Below are 10475 nucleotides of genomic sequence, written 5' to 3'. Positions count from 1 at the left end.
CTCTGCATTAGCAGTCCAGTTATCAACTGGTCTCATGGAAAGTCCACTTCTCAGTCACAAGGACCAGAAGAAAAATAGAGCATAGATTCCCAGAGAACTTTTGTTAGTTTTGCAAGAATAGTTTAACTGCTGTGTAGGAATGGAAGCATTTCTATAGGGGCAAAACTCCAAAATCAACTAAGCTATATTAAAAAGCTATTTCAAATATAAAACTATTCAGGTATCAAAAAATTCTTACCAGACACCGAGACCGGCAATCCTGCTATTTTTATATCAAATAGAATTCATTTCATCTGCAGCCTATAAGAACTTGTCTGGAGCATCTTTTAGATGCAAACACTGTACCGTATTGAATGGCATTTCCCTACAGTGTCTTTCTAAACTTTCAGGGTTTGATCCAACCCATTTGTGCTCAATGACCATTTTTACACAGTTTTTCTTACTGATTTTGAAGAAGAAAAAATACTTTAAAATCCTCTACTGAGTGGGAAAGAAAAAACTTTTTTAACGCACTTCATGCTGATTACCACACAGCGTAGCTAGTGGTGGATTACTTCCATATCTTATTTCTTAGAGCAGGGGTGTCAAACTCGATTTCATTGAGGGCCACATCAGGGTTGTGTTTGATCTGGGGGGGGCAGGGTGTGTGTGGTCAGGGTGGGCGTGGCCAGCTCAACATCACTCATGTCGGGGGCACCTCTGGTGGCCTGGGCATGGCTGGAGGGATCCTAGTGCGGCCCTCCCAAGCTCCATTTTTGCTAGCAGAGGCACTCCGGGCTGGACCTTTGCTGTTTCCAGGGTGGCCCCGTAGGCCAGATCTAAGCACCCCACAGGCCTTGAGTTTGACACCTTTGTCTTAGAGAGTAAACTAGGAAGAATGGGGACACTGATTAGTTGGGCAACTATTTCTGGGTGAATAGATGGGTTAAAGCAGGGATTCTGAAAGTGCTTGACCCAATTACTCCTTTCCTCAGTCTTGAATAATGTCATTAACATGATCCCCATGAAGAGAGAGAGAATGCTGTTTTACACAGTTGTCTCAGCAGCAGGAGTCAACTGAATCCTCCATTTACGAATAAGTAATTGCAAATTGCTGCATTATCACCCAGGATAGGCCCTAAAGATCCTACTCTAGTTCAAGTACTTCTGGGTTAAAAAGTCTGACTACAGGCAAGGTAGTCGGGGGAACAAGGACCATTCTTTTGAAGAGGATCTTAGTGACTACGGAGATTCCCCAATCTCTGCAAAAGGGCCTTTACCACTTCCCAAATTTGCCAACTACATACTTCTCTGCTCGGTTGAGTAAAATGATCAAATTGCTCTTGAAGAGCTACAGGCTGTGGCTTGTGGCGTCTCTTAAAGACCACACATTTTAATTATAAAGTTCCAAACCAACTGAGGCTCGGATAGTTGAAAAACTACCTCTTCCCATTTAGTTGTTGTTAGTTGCAAAGTCACGTCCAACCCATCGTGACCCCAAGGACAACGTTCCTCCAAGCCTTCCTGTCCTCTACCATCCCCCGGAGTCCATTTAGGCTCACGTCTACTGTTTCAGTGACTCCATCCAGCCACCTCATTCTCTGCCACCCCTTCTTCTTTTGCCCATTTAGAGCCCCCCATAATTTCCTGTCTTCCTCAGAAGCTTATAGTGTATGTCATCCCCCCCTCCCCAAGGGATCAGGTTGGGGAGGATATAGGAAATTGAAGTATGTGGAAGCAGCAAAATAATGCACTTGTTCTTTATCTTTACTCTTCCAGATGTTATTCATGCAGACATTGCAATTCTTCCAACTGCCTTACACCTTCTGATCTCATGGATGCAATCACCACGTTGATCAGTTTTAGAGCCTAGGAAGATGAAGTCCGTTACTATTTCTCATTGTCCAGCTGCACTCTGACCTGTGTTCTCTCTGCAGTTGTCTTTATCTTTGTTTTCTTGATATTAAGGTGCAGTCCAACATTTTCACTTTCATCTTTGACTGTCAGGATTAGCCAGGGTTAGCCATTCCAGATGTTCTATCATCTGCAAATTGGAGATTGTTGTATAAAAGTACACATGCATGTTGACATTTTATACATGCACATTAACCTGTTTAAATTTAACAGACCTTTGGGACTAATGGAATTATACTCAAGAAGCCTGCCTCTCTTCCAGGTGATTTATCTTTCTCCTGGGGCGTCTAGTAAGAAAAGGAATATCTCATCCCTAATTGTGGATCTCTTTACAGAGTTTATTTATCTCCTTAGTCAGAACATGCAGGTACACAAGAGGTACAGCAAGAACTTTACAGTATGGTTATTCGACAGGCAGCCTGGAGAGCACTCGACTCTCTGGCCCATTCTCCAAATTGGCTCTCCTGGCTTCTGCTATAGCTTCCTGTAGCTGCTCCTTAGCTGCAGCGCTTCTGTCGGCTTCTGTCTTGGGTCCCAAGATCTTCCTCTCCAAACGGTTGCCCAGCATCTCCTCACATATGAACTTTCAGCTCTTCTCATCAGAAGGACTCAGCTGCCTAGCCTCACCCTGCTATTCCTCACCCAAAGCTTCCCACTGGCCCTCCTTCATTGTTGCCCCTGCAGCTTTTATGCCAGGCAGTGGGGGAGGGTGCTAGTTGCAAATGCTTTCCTTTCTGAGGGGTCCTTGAGGATCTCTGAGCTTGCTTGTTTTCTTGCAGGCGTTTCATTACCTAAGCTCAGAGAGCACCAAGGACCCCACATTTCAACCCTGAGCTACAAATATTCTCTTTTATTGGGCTTTTGTTTCTCTCCGATCTCAGTTCTCCCTCCGGACTTCTGCCCACCTCAGAATCAGGTTCTTTTATATGTTTCCGAGATAGGGCACACTCTCTCTGCCTTCTTCCAAATCAGTTCTTCCACCATCTATCCCATTGCCCGGCCTTTGGGGCTTAATTAAACCCTAACCTGGCAGCTGCCTTTTGCAGGAAATCTTCCTGTCTCTTCCTCTCCCCAAGATATGCACCTCTGCTTGCTTACGAGGACCCTGAATCTGGAGACCTGGGCATTTATCCAGCATACCTTTGCTGTTGTGGCCTTTTCCTCCTCCCCTCAAAGCAAGGGGCTGCTCAAGTTACAGGAGCTGTCACCTCCATCCCTCGTCCCCTTCCAGCAGAAACTGCAAAAAAAAAAAGGAAAAAAGGAGAGGGGGTTTATCTTAAACAGAAGAAAGCAGTGAAGCAACGAGGAGATGAGAAGGAAAAGGGGAAGAAAAGAGAAGTTGCCTTCCTTAGAGGAGAGGCTGATGGTCTGTAGTGGGGCAGGAGAAATGGAGAGCAGCAGCTGGTATTATTCTGTCCTGCTTCTCTGCCTCTCAGAACCAGTGTACAACTGAGCAGTGCAGAAATCTTAGAAATAAGTAAATAAAATTAGCCTGTTTAACAATAAAGAATTTAAAAATGTTTGAAAAAACAAGATTTAATATATAAGTTCCAAAGATTTTTCTGCTTTCCACAATAAAGCAGTGTTTCAATAGCTGCTCCTTTTAAACAGCGTTCCCATTCTGCAAAGCTAAAGCAATCCCATCTATCTGCTTTAGAGATGACCCAGGAGCAATTGTCTCCTGTAAATACAGCATATGGATTGTGATGCACTTCCAATGTTTCTTTGTATGTTAAAGAGCACATTTATCCATTAGGGATTCAGAGAGTATTGCAGATACTCTCTGCAATAGAGAGTATATAGAGTATACTCTATATACTATATACTCTCTCAGTATACTCTCAGTCAGCAGTTTTAATAATCAAATGCATTATCTAAGCTGTTGCATATTAGCGGTTTTTGAGAATTAAGCAACAAGAATCAGAATTACAGAAGCAAAGGAGGGATGGGCTATTTAGGGAGAGGGTTAAATGATTAATACAGTTGTTCACAGATTTCTTCTTGCGTAAATTTAGTTTGCACTTTACTAATGCAAGCAATAGGTGTTAAAATGTGAAGTGTCTCAGTATACAAAGACAATTCTCTTAAAGCTAAAAATATGTACAAGCATTTCTCCTCTCCTCTTTAGTAAAAATACATGCAAAATTAATGGTGCTCAGTTAAAAGGGTTTTTTTAAATTTTTTTTTCATTTTTAACCATAACAAAACATAAAAACAACCATCATTCAATACAATCACAGAAAGTGTGTCGATCGGTTAAGATTCTTTTGTGATTAATCTCAAATCCAAGATTACAAATCATTTAATTTCTTTTATTTGACAATTTTATATATCCCTTTATATTATTATTCTCATTTAGATGCTCAGTTAAAAGTTTGAGTTGCACTCTGACTTTGATAAAGCAGTTGGAAAGTCAACAGTCTCTTTGCATTCTCACATTCTTTATTTATTCCAGATCGCTTTGGAAGGTGCAAATGTAATGCAAACTGTCATTTCACTTCAGTGCACTTTTTTCTCTCATGACAGTATGCATTGGCCCCAGAGAATTTGAAAATCCGACTGGAGAATTTTGTGTGAAGTACTTCTTGTTTTGCAAGAGGCAATGGGAAAATATGCATCCTTTCTAATTGATATTGTTGGGGTTAGAAAATACTATATAACAGATGCTCTCTAGTTAGAAAATATAATACCAGTTGAACAGAAAATCCTATCCTTGCATATTGTACATTTTGTTGGAAGAAATGTCCATCTGGGTTCAGTTCCAAGTGGGGAGAAAGACACTGGAAACATGGAGACGGCTTGAAAAGATGGCTTAATGGTGGACAGGACCATGTGGTTTTGAGGTCCGGGGCAAAAAAGCACATGGGTGAGAGAGAGAGAGAGATTTATACCCTCTGTTGGGCTTTGAATTTGAGCTTGTATTCTGGTTGGCTGTCAGATAGGGTTGCCAGGTCTGCTTCCAAAAAATAGTGGACAAGCGGGGTGTGTGTGTGTGTTAAGTAGTAAAAAAAAATAAAAAAATTTACAATTACATTATATATTTTCTTACAAACATTTTAACACGTATTAAAATAATCACTTCAAAACTTTACTTAAAATTCAAAACATCAAATATAATAATATGTAAAATATTAAATTACATTTTACTTTGCTGTCGTGTGTATTTTTTATTTGACTGCGCAGCTTTGATCAATTCTTTGTGTTTAAGGAATAATTCTTTAATTTCAGTACAACGTTGAGAAATATTAAAAAATATACAAAGTTCACTTCGAACTGATACAAGCAGTCGGTTACGTTTGTCAGTCCACAAATTTCCCATGACGCTGAAAATTCGTTCAACGTTTGCATTTGATACCGGAATTGATGCACAATACTGGAACAGTTTCAGTAAACTCAGAGCTGGCTCTTTCTTGAAAAAGTACGTCCACTTATCAAGGGATGAATCGCCCTGCAGATGAACATAAACTTCTTCTAAGGCAGAAATTTCATCAAAGAGAATGTTGGGTGGAAGTTCTTCTCGCCATGGTGATAATAACCAGATGTTCATCATTTCTTCTAAAGTTGGAGGATTATTGCGATCAATTAGATTGAAACAACTTAGCGTCTCATATACTGAATCGGTGAAATTATACCACTTTTCTAGGTACGCAATGGCTCTTTGATACACGTTGATGGCTTCTTTCTTGAACTTTTGCACGGCATTCTCAGGCAAATGTTTTTTACATAAGGCAAATAAAACTTTCATTCCAAAAAACTGCTCATCATATTATTTTTTTTTGCAAAGAATCACGCAGCTTACACATGATAATGTGAAGATCACATGCAAGAATTTTCTTGCTTTCCAGCTTCAGTAGGGTGTCTTGCATTATTGACATGAAGAAGTGCGTGAAATATAAATACAATTCTGAAATTGTTGGTTCATCGTCCTTTGCGAGTTCATTTTCCTGATCCGAAATAAGGTTCCAAATAACCTTATGGCACTCATCAGATCCAAGAGAAATAAAATACGATTTTAGAGGTAGCCAGTTTAAAAGAAGTCTTTCCATCGCTTTAAACAAACTTAACCAACGTGTTGGAACATGGCGCAAAACTTCATGGAATTCTGACTCACAAAACTGAAAAAATGATTTTAACTCTTCTCGTTTCTTCGCAGAATTCGAAAATTCAGCAAAAACCTTCAGCACTACATTTTCAATAACAAAAGATAACTGCTTTAATGCATTTTTTGCGCTGTTGTGTAAAATGTGATTATTGCAATGAGCATTCGATCTTTGTCTCATTCTAACGTGAAAAAAAAGACAAAACGCGATTCTCCTATCCTTATTCTCTTAGACTGTACAGCTTTAGATTACGTACCATTTCATCATAAAGCTTTTGAATAAAAAAAATGTCCATTATTTTGTGAAAAAAAATAGTGAACATAATGTGAAAAAAGTGGACTGTCCGCTCAAATAGTGGACACCTGGCAACCCTACGTCAGACTCCCATGGGGCCATGCAGGGGTAACTTTGTAGGCTGTCTTTTGAGTTCCAGGCCTGGTTGAATCTTGCTGGGTGATGATGTAATGAAGAGTGTTTTGGGCAATTCCTATTATGACTTATCCAATATCCTATTAATCTTACCTTTGTTGGATCTTGGGTGAGGGCATATGCTTATGAATAGACTTAGCTATCTCTTTATCTCTTAAGTGCTGACATCTGCTGTGGGCTATTGAAAGTGTGGGAGCTATTAAGAGAGAGTCTGCTTCCTGCCATCCAGGGAGGTATAATATTCTGCCTTTTTAATATTTCCTAGAATATTTCATTTTTCTAGGAGGGGGGTGGGTGCTAACTTCCTACAATTTTTTTTAAAAAAATCTAATTCTCAGTTTGCAGATAAGAAAAAAAATAGGAACTATTTCTCTACTATAACTTTCTTAAATTTCATTTGTCACATGCCTTAGCTTTTTTTAAAAAAAATAGAGCTCTAAGAGAAAGAGAAAAGGAGAATTCAAAGTCTACTGGATATATTAAAATGTCTATAAATTTGTTCTTAATTTGCTAAGTGTGCTTCCACAAAATTATAAGATATATTCACTTTGATAATCTTATTTCATGATTAATTAATTGCCTTAATAAGCACACAAAAAGTTAATATCTTGCTATGAACATTACTTAAATTGTGGTTATTGTGCTTTAATCACAGAAATCTAGTCATTAATGAAATAATGATGAAGAGTTTAAAGATTATAAGTATGTTTCTGATAATCTTTAATTGAGACTAATTCAGCCAAAAAATTGTTTCATGTTTACCAGATGCCTAGAGAATGTTTTGAAAATGTTAGTTGTGTTCGTTATGATGAAAATGTAAAATGATAGAGAGGGCATAATATGGCTTGCCTTGTTATTGTCACATTTTTGGTTAATATGCATAAATTTCAGAGAGAAGGATTATAATGTTTAAAGTTGTATGTGTAAGTTTGGACAATTTATTAAAGACTTGAACTTATATATAAAGAACTATAAAGATATAAACAATAGAGAATTTTTTTTAAAAAGCATCCAATTATTCCTTTTGCCCTTCTTTCTGTTGAGTAATTACCATCTTAAAACTTTTCCCAAACCTCTTCAGGTCTTTTTAATTCCCAAGTCCCCAAATCATCAATTTGTTTTTCCTTCTTTCAACAAAAAGTACTTACAGGTTTTCCAGCCTTTCAAAAAAAAAAAAAAAACTGTCATTTTTCTTTCTGCTGAAACTTGTCAGCTCCAGCATTTCTGCAAGTCTAGTTAATTTTATAATCTAATCTTCTAACTGTAGGCATCTCATTGCTTTTTCAACATTTTTGCATACAATAATCTTGTCCTTATTACCATATACAATAAAATTTCCCATATTTCTTTTCTAATCCCTTGTCCATAAAACTTAGTAGAAATAATTCTGGTTTTGTCATGATGTTAGTCCATATAGTTGCATCACTATATGGATTTGAACCCCTTTTTTTCTTTCTTTTTTCAGACATGCAGACTGTTGTTCTCCATACCACAAAACAACAATGTCTATGGCAAAACACAAGAGAAAAACTACCGCATCACCCGCTTGGGTTTCTTCATGTGGATTAGGTGTGACAGAGATATTACAATTTGACTCTCCTTGGGCACAAACCTCCGGGAATAACTGGATAATCCCCCAAACAATGGCACATAGTTTTTTTTCCTTATAGAAATGGGGCATTCCTGGGTAGCCATCCCAGGCTTCCAGAAATAAAATACACCCCTCCCCAGCGCAGCCCACTTTCTGTCCCACCTCAATCAAATAGTTGATTTGATTTAGGGCAGTTTGTCATTTCTTGGCCTTAATAATGAGTTTGGTTTCCCTAATGCACTGGACCACCAGCATTAAGTGTTCCAGATACTGTTCTCGGATGGTTGAAAAGATAACCACACCTTATTTATATAACACAAGAAAGTCATTAAAATCCATTTGCCAGTCTTTTAAAGTTGTGAAAACATTCTGGAGATGAAGGCAACTTGTGATGCATGACAGCAGCTGATTTCTTTTCTTTTCTTTTTTTTTTCCTACCGAGGGCCCTTTCCATTATCTTTTTGTGGAGTCCATGTAGAAATACAGTATCTGGCTGTCTTAGCTGCTCCATCATATCAGCAGTGGGATGAATAAACAGCTAGCCTGGCTCTGTTTTCCTTCTCAATAGACCATGGAGAAAACTATTCTGCCCCACTCGTCAAGCATAGCAACCAGGATGCCTGAGTAGATCCATGCACTCCTAGAGGGTCAGTTCACTCCCACTTTCTGCATCTCCTCAGTTTTCTTTTTAAATACTTGTGTAGCTATGGGGCTGCTGAGTAGTCCTTCCTTCGTGTACTCCATGTCTATAATGGAGATGACCAGATTTATTTATTTCTTAGGCATACAGGCCACTTCAGTTGTAGCTGATGCTGAGAACTCCACTTTTATAGCAGTGATTAAAACAATACATCAGAACAGTTTTAATAATTTCATCTGAATGTGACTTGAAAGTAAACTCACATATAAACTGCTTGCTAGGGGATCATCTGCACTTCAATCTCTGACCAGTCCTGCCGGACAGGCAGAGATATTGCCCGGAGCAAACAGTCTCAATGATAACCAGTTCCTAAGCCAAGATTAATATTTTCTATGAATAGCTTAGCATACTTGCACTACTGCTTGAGTATCAAGGCAAGAACCAATGACAATATTTTCTATTCCAATCCACGGCAAAATCCCCAATGGGTGTCTACTGCTGGTATTAAGCACCACTGAATACAAGGGCTTCAGGGTATTCACAAGCCAGGCTTCAGTCAGTCTGGATCCTTGGAACTCTATGTCATAATTCAGCTGTTCTACCTTTTCTTTAATGAGATAACAACACTTCAATTCTGTCAGCCCTGGAGGCCATCTTTCTCTTTGGAACTTCAGGGCTGCCATTTAGTGCATAGGCCTGCTGTGAGAAACTGGGAGAGGTGTTGCATGGAGTGAGTAGAGATAGATAGCCAAAATAACATTCTTTTCTCTGGGAGTCAAGGATATTCAGCCTGCACCTGGAGAGACGTGACTGGGACATATCTCCAGTTGGGACGGTAGATTGAGTGGACCATGTGAAGGACTTGTGGGTGCAAGGGAAAGGACTTTGACTTTCCTTTGGCTAGGGAAAACCCGGGGGGCTTTCAGATTTGGGTTTTCTCAGATGTGCCAATATGACATCTCTAATAAAATGGAACTTTGAGGAACTGCTGGCCTCAGAGTCTTATTTGGTTGGGGGTGTTACTTGGAAACCTGACACATACTGCTTGGACCTTGATAATCTGTATTGGTCTGAGGAGCAACATCTGATTTTCTGGCTCAAATGTGTTGTTATAAGGTGCTCTGTAATAGCCCTGCAAAATCCTCTAGTCTTGGAGGACTTTCCTCTCTCTATAAACAAATTAGGTCCAGATCCCATTGGAGAAGCCATAACATTTGATGGGCCTTAGGAAGCATCCCTTTTCTATTATGATGCCTGCCTTGTGGAATGGCCTTTCCCCTGGATAGGGACAACCCTGATTCTGCTAGTCTTCCAGAAGGCAGTTTTTCCTCTTGTTCTACCATCTCACCTCAATTTAAAAAAGCCCGTGGACAGGCTTTCTCCCTTTTCCCATCTTACCTTACCTCACCTCTTGGGATATCATTGCTTCAGAGTATGCACATCAAGATGAAGCATTCATTCTACAATTAGCACTAAGCATTGAAGCAGGATTATTTTCCAAAACTAGTACAATTCAGTAATTGTTTGCTCTTTGCTTTTGGAATAAAATTTGTCCTAGGCTATTTTTAGGGCTTGGAAAAGAAAATCTCCCTCCCCAGCATTAAGCAACCCCAAAGAATCCATCCACCATTCAGAGGCCAGGGAAACCACTAACATTTCACAATATGATACCAGGGAGGACCAGAAAATGCCAAACAAGGCAAGATCTTCCTCCTGTAAATCAGTGTCTAATACTCTATCAGCACTGCTTCCAAGCTCTGCCTCTAGCTTTAAAAGGTGAGAGGATTCATTCATCCGCTACAAGCATTTAGCCTTTTTCATC

At 39.2% G+C, this 10475-nt stretch overlaps 1 long non-coding RNA gene across 1 annotated transcript; it reads right to left on the bottom strand.

The window, feature by feature from the left end:
- Positions 1-1725: 1725 nt before the first annotated feature.
- LOC117671098 (uncharacterized) lies at positions 1726-3124 on the bottom strand. The gene is made up of 2 exons (XR_004592763.2): positions 3034-3124; positions 1726-2023 (listed from the first exon to the last, which is right to left on the bottom strand). It is a non-coding gene; the product is annotated as an uncharacterized LOC117671098 (long non-coding RNA).
- Positions 3125-10475: the final 7351 nt, after the last annotated feature.

This window comes from Pantherophis guttatus, chromosome 1, assembly GCF_059756535.1.
Source record: "Pantherophis guttatus breed Tessera chromosome 1, ASM5975653v1, whole genome shotgun sequence".
NCBI lineage: Eukaryota > Metazoa > Chordata > Lepidosauria > Squamata > Colubridae > Pantherophis > Pantherophis guttatus.
This window is presented reverse-complemented; position numbering and strand designations above follow the sequence as displayed.